This window comes from Marmota monax, unplaced genomic scaffold (assembly GCF_021218885.2).
Source record: "Marmota monax isolate L192 unplaced genomic scaffold, Marmota_monax_Labrador192_F-V1.1 WCK01_AAM20220418_F8-fsc00224, whole genome shotgun sequence".
Taxonomy (NCBI): Eukaryota; Metazoa; Chordata; class Mammalia; order Rodentia; family Sciuridae; genus Marmota; species Marmota monax.
In genome coordinates, this window is record NW_026693937.1 from 477,086 (window position 1) to 495,689 (window position 18,604).

General features: G+C 41.8%; 1 protein-coding gene across 3 annotated transcripts in view; it reads right to left on the minus strand.

The window, feature by feature from the left end:
- Positions 1–15,932, minus strand: part of Tacc1 (transforming acidic coiled-coil containing protein 1) — a 160,599-nt gene extending 144,667 nt beyond the window's left edge. The window contains exon 1 of one of the 3 annotated variants that reach the window (XM_058585422.1): positions 15,621–15,932. The gene's annotated coding sequence lies outside the window, so the exon portion shown is untranslated. The remainder of the gene's footprint in view (positions 1–15,620) is intronic. The other 2 variants (XM_058585418.1, XM_058585419.1) reach the window with 2 other exon arrangements.
- Positions 15,933–18,604: the final 2,672 nt, after the last annotated feature.

Here is an 18,604-nt window from a genome sequence, read left to right on the forward strand (position 1 = left end):
CAGCTTACTCATCACAGTTGTCCTGAATGACCTGGAACTGCTTTAAAAAAAAATCAGGAGTACTAGAAATAATCTGCCATTGTCCTTGAAGGCAATTTTAAAAGATAAGGACCAAAGGAGTTGGGCAATGGGAGCATCCTTGCATAACAAGAACCAAGTCTGGCATCTCTCAAGGTGACAGAGACTACCATTCCCTAATATCTGTTCTGCTTCTCTCTTCGTTAAGCAAACAAACAACAAACACAAACAAGCCTGGTTTTTAAACTAAGCAAAAGCTATTCTGAATGAAAGCTTCATTTCCCAGTCTTCATTACACACAGGTAGCCATGTAACTAAGTTTTAGTCAGTGGAATGAAAATGGAAGTGTCAAGTTCAATTTCCAGGATGTACTGTTAATGAAGAATGGAGAGGTAAGCCCTTTTTGTGGTTCTTTCTTTTCCCTGCTGACTGGAATGCTGATGAGATAACTTAATTCAAGCAGCCATGATTAATCTTGAGGTAAGAGCCCTGTGCTAAGGTTGAAGAAGCCAGAATTCCTGATGCTATGGAGCTTCTGAGCCTGCTCTTGATTGCCCACCCTCCAGCTTTCCTTTATGTGGAAATAAAAAATAAACTTACAAATTTTTTAGGCATTATTATTTTTGAGATTCTATAATATTCAGCTAAATCAACTCAATAATTCTATAGGGGAGGGGAAAAAAAAGTCGTATTATTTTGCAGTCAAACCACCAGAACCTGGGAGATCTGTATTCCTTAGCAGCCTGGATAGCAATCATCCCACCCTACTCTACAGATAGACAGCACTGTAGAAATGAGCTTGAACACTAATGCTTCCCAGGCCTAATGTTCAGCTCCAGCTGAAAGTGTTCAGAAACCACCCCAGCCATCACTGCCAAGCAGACCTATCCCTTATCCCACATAAAATTCCTTTGACAGAATGTTCCATTCTCTTCTCTCTCAAGGCTGTCCTGAGTTATTCATTCACTCAAAAAAAATATATATATACTTAATGTCATCCACTCAGACTTGGTTTCCACTCACTAATATACTCAATGCCTACCTGACATCTGCATTCCACTTTGTTGAAGTGCTAGATGAGGTGAGAGTTGTCTGGGGCCGGCATTCAGCCTCAGGATGTCACTCTCACAAGTCTATACCCTAACTCCACCTCACCTAATTATTTTGGTAATGCCTATATACAAAATAAATAAATAAATTTTAAAAAATCAAAACTAAGAAACAGAGTCAGATAACAGAGCCCAAAAGGCCCTTAGAAGTCACCATTTTGTTTCGTTTCACCTTCTTACACTAACGTTAAGTACACAGAGGCTCTGACAGAGTAGGAGGCAGGGACTTGCCCAAGGTTACAAAAACAGTGGCAAAGCCAGAACCAGGACTCAGATTTCCCCCCATTACATCTAGTCCTCTGACCTTTTCTCAATCATTATTTCCTTTATTCACACTTAATTCAAACACAAAGAAAGATGGTACATCTGTTATTGCCATTAGAAAATAAAACTTTTTACTTAAAAGCCATCCCATTTAGCTCAGTATCAAAGAGAGGAATTACCTTTGGCAATTTGCCTTTCAATTTGTTCACACTTAAGTCTGAAGAGTGAACTTGACAGCAGCCAAGACCAGGGCCTTTTTTTCTGGCTTTGGAACCCTTGGCACTAGAAGAAAATGAAGTCAGGTGAAAGTCACATGCTTACTTGCAAGGTAAGTTTCCACCAAGTGATTTTTGCCTAAGGCTAATTCTCAGAAATCCTTCTAACATTTTTTACCAGCTACTCTCTGTAGGACTGTTCTCTAACACTTTGTACTCAACAAAGCCAATTCTAAGGGGGGAAAAAAGAGAGCCAGAGTGAGCGAGAGATTGCCTTTGTTCCTGCATTCCAAGGTGCTGTAACTGTCACCTGTAATAAATAAGTTGGCAGTTTGCAGTAGAGAACTGGCTCTGGAGACCAGTGACCCTGCTCTCCTATGGCAGAAACAGCTGCCAAGTGCACACTTTCAGTCTGTATTCTCAGGGGAAGGAATGAAAGCAATTCTTTCAAGCTTCTTTTGTTTTTTATTTTATTTTTAATTTCATTTACTTGTCATTTCTATTCCTACATAATGATTCAGGGACAGTATGCCCTTTGTGCACTTTTTATTGATTTTTACTTAAACAGACAAAATCTGCCCATAATTCAAACATCCTGGACTTGGTTGCTGCAAGTGTCTTCTTGGAATATTAACTCATAGTACTTATTTGGGTTTCATCTAATTTTGCAGTAGTGACCTAGAGCAATCTTTAGATATTTAAACCCAGATTGCAACTCCATTTGTCTGGTCCTGGGGGAAGAAGAGTCGGGGGAGTTCATCCACTAAGACTTGGTTTCCACTCATTGACTTGGCAGGTTTGGGCTCAGTCATCCCACTGAGAAATGACAGAGCAGACAGAAAAACCAGAAGGCTGGCAAGACTCCTGAGGGCCTGGGTTCAAGAAACCTCTTTAATTTGTAAGCTTTTTGGAATTAAAATCACTATGCACGCTTCATTATAAAAAAAATAGCACCAAGAATACTTTTTAAAAATGTGCTGTTCTCTGGCTGGGCAAGACAGAATCTACGGAACTTCAAAATGCTGCAAAACAAGTAAACATTCAAAGGAAATCTCTAAAGAAAAAGTTTAAAACTGTCTTTAGAGGTCATGTTAGTTATTTATCCTAGGACTTTTAAGAGTGAGAGAGCTGCCAAGTACAAAAAAGCTGTAATGACAGGTTTTTACCCTGAGGCAGGTTAAATAAAAAGAAGAATAAGCACAGGTAGAACAAAACAGCACAGTCCTTCTTTAGGAAGTCGGAAAGTTTTCCATCTTCCTACAGAGACCAACCAGAACTGCCCTGGAATGTCTGCCCTTGCATCTGTAAGCATAAGAGTCAGAATAAAATTAAAACACCATACCTTTCCCTGTTAGGTGAAGTACAACCACAGATCAGTAGGGAATGCTGTTGTTTTTGCTTTTCCATGTTCCAGGGAGGGGATGCTTCAGACAATATTTGGTTTGTGTAGTCACAGCTTTGAATTTTTCATTTTTCTTCCCCATAATCATATGCTTTTTATTTCTGTCCAATACTTTGATCCACATTGCTTAGATACTGTAACCATTTTCTTGAGCATTTGGGATCTAAAGCAGGTGTGGGCAGCAGAAGTGAGAGCCAGACTTGGTGGAGGCATTCTGATCCCACCGATAGTCCACAGCAGGGCACAAGATGGTCAATACAAGAAGGAAAGCAGGTGCTTAAGCAAGGTGTGCTGACTGTGAGAAACAGAATAGCTGGCTCACCAGGATGGAAGCCGGCTAAAGAGCAACCACTGAACCCAAGAGTCAAATGGGGCTAATGGGATCATCTGGTCCCAAAGTCCACCCAAGGCAGGAATCCTCTGCACAAGGTTACTTGGCCAGTAGTCAGCCAATCCCTGCTTGGAAAAATCCAAAAATATCTCTGGGTAACACGGTACAGCACTCAGATCCCTCTCCAACAAAGGATTTAGCAAATCAGGCTCAAAGAATGTGTTCAGCTGGTACCCTCTAGCTGTTAAGCCTTCAGGGTGTTTCAGCTTTTGAGCTAAAATCAGTCTTTTTGGCAGTCCCCAGGCAACAGCCAAGCAAGGCAGTAGTATAAAGACCCAATCACTTCTGCCCCTCATGGGTTCCTCTAAGGTATCACCTTTGCTTTGAAGCTCCATAGGGTCTGAGAGATCCTGTGAGACCTGAACCATACGTAGCCTGAAGGCTCTCCTGCCCAACCTTGCTTTCTCTCGCATTATAGTTCGCACTTGGAATTTCCTCTAAAGGCCCAAGTGTGGAAAGTTTGGTCCCCAGCCTGTGGTTCCTTTGGGAGGTGGAGGAACCTTCAAGAGATGGAGCTAAAGGATGGGGAGCAGGGTGGGTGGGTGTGGCTTGGTGGCAGAGCACTTGCCTAGCATGTACAAAGCCCTAAGTTCAATTCCCAGCACACTTAAGGAAAAGAAAAAAGAAAAAGAGGCGGGGCTAGTGGAAGGAAGTTAAGTGATTGAGGACATGCCCTTGAAGGGGATATTGGGACCTCAGCCCCTCCTCTTCTAATTTTCCCCCACAGTGACCATGAGGTGAGCAGCCTCCTCCACTCTATGCTCCAGCTATGATATATTGCCACTCCACAGGTCCAAAAGCAACAAGCCAAGTGATCATGTATTGAAACTTCTGAAATCATGAGCCAAGATAAATCTTTCCTCCTTCTAAGTTGATTCATCTCAGGTATTTGTCACTGTGATGGAAAGTGGGCCATATGTACCTCCTTTTCTTTTTCTAGGTGTCACTTCTCAAAAAGCCTTAATAATGAAAGCACAGGGAATTTTTTTGTGAATATGTCAGTATTCTATAAGAAACCCTAACAGTGGAAACATGCCATTATGTATTTGTCAAAATGCATAGAACTTTAAGGCACAAAGAGTGAACCTTAATGTATGCAAATTGAAGAAAAATAATTTAGGAGCTCAGATGATCCCAGGATGAAATGCGAATTGTGATTAAAAACAATCTAACTGTATTATAAATTTGTGAAAAATCTTCACTGAAGCGGGTGTGGGGGTAAAGATGCTGACCTAAGTAACTCTGGAAATGAGTAGAGTCTATTAAGATAAAGGCGAAAGAAACTGCACTGTAATCTAGTTGACGAAATTGTTTCCTGTGGGGGTCCATGGTAACAATTCTAATACCACCACACATGTATATTGCAATTGAACAATTACGTAAATGGATAGCAGATGGTGGGAGCCAGGATTCTCATTGTCGTAGTGGAAAATTACAAATTGGAAAGGGGAGGTCTAGAATGATCCTTGTGGTAATGGATTAGAGTTGGAAGCATCAGTATGAATTCATGTTTATGTTAACATATAGTTGGTTACACACAGAAATATTTTAAAATGGTGTATATACACAGATTAGCACATGCATAATCTCCTTGTTTTATCAGCTGAAAGGGTACTGACACACCCTAATATTGACACATCCAATACTGAGATCTTGGTTTTTAACATCATTCTCCAAAATAAATAAAGGAACCTGGGTTACTTGGAGAAATAGCTGAATCTAAGACTGGGGTTGGAAATATACAAGATCCACCTGGAACATCTTGTAATGGTAGGTGCATCTTGTAGTTTAAAAAAAAAAAAGTGCTCAAGAAACAAATACCAAATCCCAAAATGATAGGAGTATTGCAAAGGGACACAAAAGTCAAATGAAAGAGTACCCAATGTCCAAAGCTATAAAGTATACAATAAACATACATGAGTCCCTACTAATATAAATAAATGATTAAACATAAGTACATGAAAAGATGAGATAAATCTACTATGAAGGAATTCTAAATAATTTATGTGTGAACTCCACCTTCAGTGAGGCAGTGCTTAACTTTCCACTTCTAAGTGTGGACTGTGCACAGTGACTTCCTTCCTAAGAGTACACAATAAAAACAGAGACATCTGACAAACACTACTTCAAGCCAGGTGATTAAGGTCAACAGCAGGAGTGATGTCATCACAGGTACTTTTAATAGGATATGGTGAGAATGACAATTTACTTCCCCCAAATATAAATTCCGCTGTAATCATAAGAAAAACACAAGACAAATTCCAAAGATGAGATATTCTACAAAGTACTGGACCCAATTGTCCTCAAAACTATCAAGGTCATCAAAACCAAGGAAAGCCTGAGAAAATATCAAGCCAAGGAAAACCTAAAGGGACATGACGACCAGATAAAATATGGCGTCCTGGATAGTAGACTTTGGGCAAATACCAAGAAAATCCAAATTAAGTACGAACTTAGGTTAATAAGAAACTATCAATATTGGTTCATCAAATGTGAAATAAGAACCTCACAAATGTTAGATATTAATAATAGGGGAAATTGGATATGGAGTATATGGCAATACTGCACAATCTTCACAATTTGTCTGCAAATCTACAACTGTTAGAAAATCTATAACTGTTACAAAAAGTTCATCTAAAAATAATTCCTTATATTATTAAAATGAATTTAATTATACTTAGATAAATGTGCCTGCTAGTAATTTTTACCATCGTGAGTGGCACTTGACAGTCCTCTGCCTAGATTTCCCCCCACCGTACGTTTTCATGTGCCCGCTCTTTGTTGACAGTCAGGGCTCTATTCAGACATCATGACTTCAGGGAGAGTTTTTCTAACTACCCAGTCTGAAGCAGCACCTCCCAATCCCATACACATTCCTTCTCATCTTGTCTTGGTTCCTTCCAAAATTATTTTGCTTTTGTGTATTGTCTCATAACCACCTCCATCCATTAGACTCAGTACCACATAGTGTCATCCACAGTTACTTCTCAATTCCTAGACAAGTACCTGGAAATACAGTGAGCACTCAAAAAAATTGTTGGATGAATAAATTAAAAAATAGGTCTAAATCCTTTACATATGATAGTCATTCAAACATACAAACTTTCCCTCCTTCTAGTTTTCTTTAGGCAAAAAATCTCTACCAGGCATGGTGGCATACGCCTGTAATCCCAGCTGCTAGGGAGGCTAAGGCAGAAGGATCAGCAGCCTCAGCAAAAGCAAGGTGCTAAGCAATTCAGTGAGACCCTGTCTCTAAATAAAATATAAAATAGGGCTGGGGATGTGCCCCCTCCCCACAAAAAAAAGTATCTAGATTCTTCAGCATTCCTCTTGACACAGTTGCCTTGTACTTAATTATGATATAGTAGTAGTAATAATAATTTTGTTGAGGGCTGGGGATGAGGCTCAAGCGATAGCGCACTCATGCGTGCAGCCCGGGTTCGATCCTCAGCACCACAAACAAAAACAAAGATATTGTGTCCGCCGAAAACTAAAAAATAAATATTAAAATTCTCTCTCTCTCTTTAAAAAAGTAACAATTTTATTGATTTATCACTTTACTTTGTGCCATGCACTGCGAAGGACTTTTAAAAGAGTTTCTTTTTTAATCCTCACCAAAAAAGTAGGCTCCAAGATTCAGTACTACTGAAGATCTCGGGAATGTCATTATCCCTCTTAAAGAGTGGCTCCAGATCTGGACTCCGCTGTCTGGATGTGATCTGGATGGCCTGACCATTGTCTTCTCTGATGTATTCTATCAAAATCGCCTATGTGGAGAGGTGGGTTGGCTTAAGCAATGAACTTACTGTTTGTCTTCTACCAGTGAGCATCACATTGGTCTGGAGCAAGATTGGTGCTATGGCAGAATATAATTCCATTTCCTCACCACGGGCACCATTTAGTTCTGCTGGCTTGTTTTCACAGCATGACTTTCTCAATGAAGGAAGCTCCGTGTTAGTCTATATTTTGGCACAGTCATCCATCTCATTGTGGACTGGCACTTTGAGTAGCACTGATCTCAGCCAAAATTCTCAACATGATTTTTTAAAAATATATTCTTTTTAGTTGTAGATGAACACAATACCTTTATTTATCTATTTTTTTATGTGGTGCTAAGGATCAATCCCAGTTCCTCATGCATGCTAGGAAGCACTCTACCACTGAGCTACAACCACAGTCCTCTCAGCATGATATTTTATTCATGTTGTAACACAGGTTCAACATCTAGTATATTACTACTGCCTACCAACTTCCAGTAAGAGGACCTATTTGGGATCTAAATCCTAAAAAGAACACTTAAAGATGGCCCAGGAGAGCAGTTGGTGACAAGTCGTGAGAGGAAGACATAGTGGAAAATCCTTAAGATTGGTTCCCAAGATTTCTGTCTTTATCCTGGGCCTATCACTAACCTGCTATGAGTAAGAAAATTTCCATTTCTGGGCCTCATCTATAAGAAAGGGTGACAGAGCTCCCTGATTTCTAAGGGCCTTCCAGGTTTTATGGTGTAAGATTCAACTCTTTGAGTCAAAGGACTTCCATACTCTAAATGTCCATAGACTGGACCTTCCACAGTTTTCATGCCCCATCATAGCCCACCATCTTGACTGCCACAATGCTTTGCCTGGGGACAAATTAGCTGGCTTCAGAAGGGGAATATCACAATGATATCCAGTGGCCAGGCCCCAAGATAAAAGAATTAGTCTAGGGGCTGAAAGTCTTCCCCAAAGATGGACCGATACTTTTGTCAAGCATAATGATATCAATACACAAATTCCATTAGAATTGTTCTGAAGGAATTCCATGTGTTTGTCATACTCTGTCATAGGCCAAATAATAACCTCCAAGATGTCAATTCTTAATTCCTAGAACATGTAAATGTTACATATTTGGAACAACATCATCTTATTTGCACATGTGGTACCCTATTTGCTAATGTGATTAAATTAAGGATTTTGAGACGTGGAGATTATCCTAGATGATCTGGGTGGGCCTTAAATACCATCAGAAGTATCTTTATAAAAGGGAAACAGGAGAAGTTTCCACATACAGAAATAGATGGCAAAATGACAGCAGTGATAGATTTTGAAGTGATATCGTCACAAGTCAAGGAATGCTGGAAGCCACCAGAAGCTGAAAGATGGTAGGGACAAAGAACAGATTATCTCCCAGGGCATCTGGAGGGAGCACATCCCTGCCAATGCCAATCAAGCCCAGTGAGGCTGACTTGGATTTCTGGACTCCAGAGCTTTGAGAGAATAAGTTTCTTGCTTTAAGCCACCAAGTTTGTGGTCATTTGTAACAGTAGCCATAGGAAACTAATATACTCTGCTCCGTTCAGTTATATTTTCCTTTCATGCAGATTGGTATGGTTTAGATCCTCAATGTTGCCTAAAGGTTCATGTGCTAAAGGCTTGGGCCCCAGCCTGTGGTGCTGTTGGCAAGTGATGGAACCTTTAGGAGATGGAGCTTGATGGGAGGAAGTTAGGTCATTGGGGCTGTGCCCTTAAAGGGGATATTGAGCCCTTGGCTCCCTCCTCCCTCTTTCTGCTTTCTGGCCACCATGAGGTGAACAGCTTTGCTTCACCAAGGCCTCCAGTTATGATGTTCTGCCTCAAAGGTCCCAAAACAACAGAGCTCACCGACCATGGACTGAAACCTCTGAAACCTTGAGCCAAAATAAATCTTCCTCCATCAGGTGCAGTGGTGCATACCTGTAATCCCAGCAACTCACGAGGCTGAGGCAGGAGGATCACAAGTTCAAGGCCAGCTTTAGCAACTTAGAGAGACCTTGTCTTAAAATAAATAAAATAAAATAAAAAGGGCTGGGAGTATAGTTAAGTGGTAAATCACCCCTAGGTTCAATTGTCAATACGGGAGAGGAAAAAAAAAAAGCAATTTCCTCCTTTAAGTTGATTTATCTCAGGTATTTGTTCCAGCAGAGAAAGCTGACGGACACAGTTTCTCTTTTTCTAATGAACAAAGGATGCCGGTGAATAAAAAAAATTTCAATCTGAAAATAAAAGAGCTGTTTACAGAAGTCCAAGTAGAGTTTGGAAGACCACAAAAGATAACTGAGTACCCCTGGACTGTCTATACAGAGGAGAAGACCCTGCTACCACCCTTAGCTCAAGGTCAGGAGGAAAGAGCTGAATGGAGAGCTGGCTGGCTGCCTGATCAAGCTGTGGCTTCAGTCAGAGAACACACCCTGCCCATGGTGACCCAGCAGGAAAGGAGCAAGGGAAATGCCTACCTTCCTACCACCACTCCCTTCCTCTGACTCCCTACAGGTGTCTTCCATTTGGGTGAATCTAAGTAGAAACCAAATGCAAGGGAGTCATTAAGGCCAGAGCAGTGGAGGCTAGAGAGTGGATTTATAAGAGCAAATGGAAACACCTAGTAGGCATGTAACTTTAATCCCTTCTCAAGACTATCCACCCAGATCAATTTAGTTTTGTGAACTAGAGGGGGCCCTGGACTCTGGCCATGTGGCCTTGGGAAATTCACTGCCTCTCTAGGCCTCCTTTTCTTCAGCTGTGAAAGGCTGGGTTTAAAATAGAGTCTCTAAGATCCCTCTTAGCTCTGGTGGGCGTGATTCTGGAAGCAGACTGAATGCCTTACCAGGCTAGGCTAATGTGTGCCTTGAGTCCTGACAGCTGTTTATTTACTAAAGTACATGCAGGCCTTTCTTTCCATGACGTACACATCTTAGCATCTGTTCAAGCACATGCAGCGCATGCTGGGTACTGAGCCACTCGAGTAGGCTGTGCTCCCATGCAGCATGCAGACATATCACAGGCATGCTAGAAAAGGAAGCATTAGACCAGAAACCCACACTGGGTTCTGGAGGACCAACTCAAAAGCCCAAGAGGCTGGCAGTAAGGCAAGCCACTTACCCATCGGCTGGGTTGGCAATTGGTGGGCACGCCTGCTGTTCCTTAAGAAGACCAGGGAGGCCTCAGCAGCTGGCTACAGCCGAATAGCCCTCAGGCTGGTCAGCAAATCCACTGGCAAGCCCAGAAAGCCCAGCAAAGGGTTGACTGCCAGAAACCATGCAGATGGTAATAATTACCCAGAAAAATCAAGCTACGGAAAGTTCCAAGGGTCCAGGAAAGTCCTACATTACACAAAGAACATACTGAGCCCTCCCTTGCTGCCTTGGGGCATTTTGTTCTGTATTTTGTCTGCTTTTTCAACTCTTCCTGTCTGCTTGGGTCTCTCTGGAACCTCTTTTAAAAAATAGAGGGTGAGGGTAAAGAATAAAGCATCCTCATTGCTGCTCTAGGGCTGAAACTGCAGAAGGCATAGAAGCCTTCCCCCCGTGCCCATCCCCATGTATCTTGGGTGGTCTGGCATAAACAACAGATTCCCTCCCTTTCTCCCACCCTACTCCTAGTCATTAAACTAGGACACTCCATAATTACTGATGGGCCCCAAATGAGACCTGGTATATAGTATGTGATTTGGAGGAGAGAGTAAGGCCTAAGGAGGACCTATATTCCAAATCCTTAAAAACTGTCCCCAAACTGCTAATGATTGCCAAATTCCATGGTCATCTTGTTCCCAGCAAAACAATCTGATCCTTGTTATACACACACCCACACTTGGGTGGTATGTTCTTAAGGTTTGTCCAGTGAATTAAGGGCCTGCAAGCCTTACAGAGCTAAGGAAATGAGGGGAGTCTGAATGTGAAAGGCTGAGAAGGTGGATGGGAGAGAGGCTATCGAGAAAGATGAAGGCTCTGGACATCAAGGAATAACATTATGCCCTTCATACAGCTGCCTAGAGCTGTCCTTGTTGAGCTGGTGCTATAAATATTCTGAAAATTCAGGTAAGCAGCATCACTAGTGACTAACACACCAAAAGGCTATGACCTGGACTTTCAAAGCTCCTCTCAGGTGGGAGGTTGCCTTTCCAGCCCAGATAACAACCATGAAGTGTGGTTACAGGCTGCCTCAGAAGTCGTCTTATTACAAACACTCTTGCTACCCACTATCACAGTGGAACCTAAAAGTCTCCCATTAGATCCCACACCAGTACATGAATTTGTTTTTTACAGCAGTCCATTCTTATCCAAGGTTTCTCTTTCCGGGGTTTCAGTTACCTACAATCAACCATGATCTGAATGCATTAAGTAGAAATTTTCAGAAATAAAAAATGCAGAAGTTTTAAACTGCACATGGTTCTGAATAACATGATGAAATCTCACACTATCCCCTTGTCCCTCCTAGGATGTGAATCATGCCTTTGACCAGTGTATTCATGCTGTATAGGCTACCTGCGCGTTAGTCACTTAGTAGCAGACTCAGTTATCAGAAAGTTGCAGTATCACAGTACCTGTGTACTAGTAACCCTTCTTTTACTTAAAAGCCCCAAGGCAAAAGAGTAGAGATGCTGGCAATTTGAATATGCCAAACAGAAGCACAAAGTGCTTCTTTTAAGTGAAAAGTTGAAAGCTCTTTATAAGGAGAAACTGCCCGGCCATTTTGTTGTTGTTGTTGTTATTGTTTTTGCTTAGGGCATCTACCTGTGCATCTCCTGTCAGGTGCCCTGGGCATCTTCCAACCCCTGCTCTACAAAATACCTAAGAGGGTTTCACTCAGATTTAGTGTTTTGAGAGTTACCATTCCTACTACTCTTTCCATTCACTTCCACATTAGGTCTGTCTGTCTGTCTATTCTTTTATTTTTCCTTTTTTTTTTTGTAAGGGGGATTGAGCCTAGAGATGCTTTACTACTGAGCTACATCCCTAGTCCTTTTTATTTTCTTATTTTGAGACAGAATTTCTCTAAGTTACTAAGGATCTTGCTAAATTTCTGAGGCTGGCCCTGAACCTGTCATTCTCCTGCCTCAGCCTGCCAAGTTCCTGGGATTATAGGTGTGCATCACCATGCCCAGTCAATATTCAATATTCCTTAAACAGATAGAAATGGTTTAAATCAGGGAGAATTAGATTTACTAGAATTTTAATGTCAAACTTAAGCATCCATACCCCCCATTAGGCATTCCCCTGAGTTAGAATCCTAACTCTAGCACTTATAAGCTGGCTGACTTTTTCATGTTATTTTTCTTCTCTAAACCTTGCTATCCTCATTTTTAAACTAGGGAAAATAACAGTACTCACCTGACAGGCAGTCATGAAGTCTAGTCAAAGGGATAATGCATAGGAGCACTTCCCACAATGCCTGGCTCAGAGTAAGTGTTCAGTAAATGTCAGTCATGGATTTATTTCTCACCTACTTGTATTTCCAGTAAAAGTTGGCAAAGTGATGCATGTGAGTTCAAGATCATTATAAATCTAATCCAGACTTGGGCTGTGCTCACAAATTTGTTCTTTGAAAAATGCACAAAATTCGTCTGTAAGTCATGACCCCCCCTTCTGTTTTTCTAAGATAAGCTACATATAGCTCTTAACGTTTATATCTCAGCTTGAAATTCTAAAGTCAATCTCTCAGAAATATAAGTGGTTCAGCCAATGGCATTTGGAAAAAAACAAGCACATTTTTTGTTTGTTTGTTTTTGTTATGTAATGGACCCAAGATGACCCATCTAATGTGTGACAGAGCCAGGATGTGCTCGCAGACAGTCTGGCTGCAGAGCTTAGCTCTCTTTCATTAAACTATACTATCCTGGGCTGTGTATGTAGCTCAGAGATAGAGCACTTGCTGAGCATGTGAAAGGTCCTGGGTTCAATTCCCCGCACCACAAATAAACAAATATAATAAAATTAGAGTTAAAAACTATACCATCTCATAGATAAATGAAGTTCATCAGGGGTACAGCATGACTAAAAGTCACTCCACTTACTCACAGGAGCACTCTTCCTTCCATAGAACATTCTGTGCTGACCCTTTAACCCTGCTCCTCCCAGGCTATTTTCAGGGGCATCATTTGTCAAAATATAAAAGAACCATCATCACAACATATCCTTACTGCTGTCAAACAGAGCTGCAAAAAAAATGTTCAAGGCATTGTGGCTCAAACTTGGGTATGGATTCCAAACCCACCATCACCATTAACTGGCAGGTTGCCCATGGGCCAGTCACTTAAGGTCCCTTCCTCTAGATTCCTCATCAGTGGAGTGGGGATCATGCCTCCTTGAGCTTTTGCGAAGATTATGTGAGCTGCTCTTTTAATAATGTGCTCAACATAATGTCTGGCTCAATGAATAAGCAGTTATCATTAAGGAAGATCAATAATAAGCTATTATGATTATTGATTACATAGTCCATAACTGGGAGCAGAATTGAGATGGCCACCTTCAGAGAAGACTGAGAGAGGGGCCAGGTAGTAAAATAAGCTCTCCAGGATGCTGCTCCTTGTATGTCTCTATAAAGAGGAGAGGGTGCCTGAGACGGAGGAGTTCACTCCCTGAGCCTGGCTGGCACACAGCCTCCAGCAGGCACCCCACAACAGGACATGATCATTACAGGAGGCAGATGGGAGGACCAAGTGAGCTTAGACAGGGAAGCCAGAAATCCCTCTGCCAGAAGCAGTCATTTTCAGTCTAGGCAAAGCACTACTTGTCAGCAGTTCTGCACATTATTTCAGAAAACTTTTTCAACTGGAAAAGTTGGTCAGGTAAAGATGGAGCTACTCCATTGGAAGTAGAAAAGGAGATACCTGCAGCACCTACATGATGTTGGTCTCCATGTTGAAGTCCTCAGTAAAGGAGGTCCAGCATCCCCTCCAAAGAGCAATGGTGTTCTAACATAGCAGTTGGGAAATATATGTAAGAGGTGAACCCTGCCCTTCTTGAGCTTAGTATAAGGCAGGCTGGCAGCTGAACACCAGGCACAAATCCTAACAGGCACTATGGGCACTTCCTACCAAACTCTGAGGCTTCTCAGTTTGGAAGGGATCCCTCAACAGTTATACTGCCCAGTGAAGAGCACGTTTGCATTGTTCACCTTCAGTAAAACAGTCTTAAATTTTTATCTCTCACAACACCTGTGTGAAATGGTATTATTATTAGCCCATTTCCTAGATGAGGAAATTGAAGCAGAAGGCAATTAACTATCCAAAGTCATCCAGTTAGATAATGCTGAAACTCAGATTCAAACCTGGTCTTCTTGATTTCTGAGCAGAGCAGCCTAGATTTGAGACCCACGCTGCCTCAGTCCCTCCTCTGACTCTTACTAGTTGTGTCTCTAGCCTCAATTTCCTCATCTGTAAAATAGGAATGATGATGACAATACCTACCACCCTTAGAATAGTGGTTGGTGCAGGGCAAGTGCTCAGTTATCATTAAGGAAGATCAATAATAGTTGCTACCTCAAGATACCAACCAGTAGGCAGTGACAATTTTGTTCAATTCCCACCTCATTTAGTTAGCCTGTCAAGAGAACAGTGCATGACAATACGTGACTGAGGAGCAAATTGTGTAGTACAGAGAGTAAAAGCCATAGATGTTCAGAGAAAAGGCATTTAAAATGACTCATTTATGACTACTTCATAAGTTTTTGAGTACTCCTTGTGCAGAAGCCATGCTGAGTTCTCTGATCCCATCCAATGTCAGCACATGTACTGCCAAAGCTAGCTTTTCAGCCACTGGCTGCTGGGAACATGTCCCTAACAAAGACAAAGGCCACGTGTGGGCTTCTGAGTAGACCAGTTAGCTCTGACACACACACACACACACACACACACACACACACACACACACCCCTATTTCAGACAGCATCTGAGTTCTGTCTAGAACTACAGCCCTGGTGCTCAAAGGCTCTGACCTCAGGCTTGTGCCACATCCCCACACCTGGAGAAACAACTCCAGGCATGTGTCCCATGATGGTGGGTGGGAGGCAGGAGACAGCATCATGGGCCAGAAGACAGCATCCAGGTCCTAGGAAACAACCAGGTCTTCACCTCAGTCATTGCTCTCTGAATCTTTTCAGAGCTGAAGGTACTTATGAATGCTCCTCGACATTCCAGGGGCGCAGAAAAGAAACAGAAAAATCAGGGAATTCATATCAATTTCCCAGAATTCTGCCTTTAATACTTCCCACACCCAACAAAATGTGTGCTTTCTGGGACGCAGTAATTAAAGTTCAATTTGGAAAGAGAAAGGGAGAAGGGATGACGGATCTCACCCCAGATTCCCCTCATCCACCACTACCATGCACACCCCCTGCATAAGAAAACACCCCAGCCCAAAGCTGAAAGGATCGGCGCGCCTCGTTCAGCTCAATAAATGTGAAATGACAGCAAGAATGTGCAGTTCCTACCTCTTCAGCGGGGTCCCCTTGCACCACCTGCTAGGGCTGATCCATCCCCTCTCCTTGGGAAGCCGAGCCCGGATCAGGGAGGAGTTCCACGGAAGGAAGGGGAGGGCAGGGCAGGGTCTCCCCACCCAAGCACTTGGGTAGAGGGACAAGGATGTTTTGTAACTCCTGGCTGGAACTTCCAGAGGCAGAACAGGAAATGTCCACTGGGGCCAGGATCTCAAGTGAGAAATCGGTCGGGTCTCCTTCGCTGGGGAGCTTCTTGAGCGCTCTGCACGGTGCCTTGTCTGGAATTTAAAGCTCCCTCTGACATCCGGTGCCTTCCCCCCTTACACTTTCCTCCAGAACATTTTTTTCTTCTTCTTCTTCTTCTCTGAATGGAACGTCAGCTTCGTTTCTGGCATGCTGGAAACATTTCCTTCTGCCTAAACTTGGATCAGGAACACTCTCCCCTTGAGAGAGAATTTCTCGTGTTACAAAGTTCAATTTAAAAAAAAAAAGTGAGCTATTTGCTTTGCCAACTTTTGCACTGGGAACATCATTGATGGATTTTTTTTCCTGCCCTGATCCTCTGGATTTCAAGAAACACACACACACACACACACACACACACACACACCTCCATCTTACTGACTTTTTACTTTTTATCTTAACCCCCTCCCTCCCCCGTGGAAAAACAACAGTAGCTGGTACATGGTTCCAGTAAAGATGTCCTTCATCTGTGGGCTCCTAGGCTACTGCCCAAGTCAGCCTTCTTCATGCTGATGTGTCACTGGCCGTGCAGTGTGTGGTGAAGGAGAGAAAGCGTAATCATGGTCTTCAAGGACCTCTCTTGGTTCTAAGTCTTTTGATGATGGTCACACAGGAATTGACTACCTTTCCCAAATGATGTCCCAGTCCATTACAAACTACCTCCTCTGCTCCCCAGGGATGATGGAAGTGTATGGGACTGAGAAGTTCCATCAGAATATTTAGTTGTTGATAATTGCCCAGAGGGTGGCATGTCTGTGAATTATTAAATGCCACCACAAATTGGGAACCTTTAGAGTCCTTGTTGACCCCTGCAATAAAATTCAGTACTTCTCACCGTGCTAATTGGAGATTTGTTCACAGACAGGAAATGAGAAGGTCTCCTCTCCTCTCTGTATTAAAAGAAGATAGAGGGGCTGGGTTGTGTCTCAGTGGTAGAGTGGTCGCCTAGCACGTATGAGGCACTGGGTTTGATCCTCAGCACCACATAAAATAAATAAAATAAAGATATTGTGTCCATCTACAACTAAAAAAAATTTAAAAAAGAAGATAGAGAATAAACAAACTATTAGTGCAAGCAAGATGTAAGGGGGAAAAGTGTGTGTGTGTGGGGGGGGTTTCCAATTAATCAGGTTATAAAAATTCTTTTTTTTTAATTAGTTGTTGATAGACCGTTATTTTATTTATTTGTATGTTGTGCTAAGAATCGAACCCAGTGCCTCATGCATGTTAGGCAAGCACGCTACCACTGAGCCATAACCCCCAAAATTCTTTAAACAACTTTTTAACTGTAATACCTATAATCCCAACTATTAGGCAGGAGAATCACAAGTTCAAAGCCAGCCTGGGCAATTTAGTGAGACCCTGTCTCAAAATAAAAAAATTAAAAGGGCTTAGTGGTAGAGTCAGGGGCAGAACAATCCTAGGAACCATAAAAAAATTGTTTGACTGACATATAAAACCATAAAAATAGTACACATTAAAGAGGTGTCATGATGTTTCAAAGCATGCATACGTTGTGTGATGTTTAAATCAGGTAAAGCATATCTACCTCCTCAAATATTTGTCATTTCTCTATGTTGAAAACATTCAAAAACCTTTCTTCTAACTTTTTGAAGTGTCAGTATTATTGTTGTCTGTAGTCACTCTACCATGCAACAGTACACCAGAGCTTGCTCCTATCATTCAGTACCCATCGATGGACCTTGTCCCACCTCTCCCTCTCCACTACTCTCCCCAACCTCTGGTAATACTCTCAACTTCTGTGAGAACAACTTTTTTAGATTTCACAAATTAATGAGATCAAGTGTATTTGTCTCTCTGTGAGGTTAGAAAGTTTCAAATGCTTTAGAAGTGCCCTTCATTTACAGAAATTATACCACATTCATGATAGACTATGGCTAGCCATTTCTAGATTATTGAGTTGATGTTCTGATTACATACTATCTTTATCTAGTCAGTAAGCAAAACTGACAGAGGTGATGTATTTCTGTTCTAGCTTGAGTTTTATGCCTGAACTTGAAAGTAATTGAAATGCATTCATACTCTGGAAGTCACAGATTCAGTCATTTCAAACTGGTGTTAATGTGGAGAGAATACTAATCAACAATCTTTAATCCATCTTTAAAAGTACTTAATTAGTTGTCTATTTTATATTCTAACATATTTAAACACAGTAGTGAAATATAGAAATATCTCATTTGTTCTTCATCCTCAAATGAGCTCAAGAGCCACACTCTGAAAAGAGGTGGACAGAGGGAGTCTATTTGATATCTGAACAGTTGACGAACCAAATTCTGAAAAGATTGATGCCGAAACTGAGGGTTAGAATCGTTGGTAGAGGGGGCTGGGGTTGTGGCTCAGCGGTAGAGCAGATGCCTAGCACATGTGAGGTGCTGGGTTCGATCCTTAGCACCACATAAAAATAAATAAATAAATAAACAAAATAAAGGTATTGTGTCCAACTACAACTAAATATATATCATTGGTAGAGCATTTGTTCAGTATTCATGATTTGCTCTGGGACAATCCCCAGTACCTAAATAAATAAATTATTCTCCCATTTAAGGGCAAAAGTCTAATTCCATAGGCTTGAAGAACATACAGTTCAGTTGGTACAGCTCTCCAGAGATATCGATATGATGGGAGATATCGATATGATGGTGTTGCCAAACAGAATTAGTGGGGTGGCACTTTCAGTTCCCACCCCAAGATTGAGATTCACCTGACTGGCCACC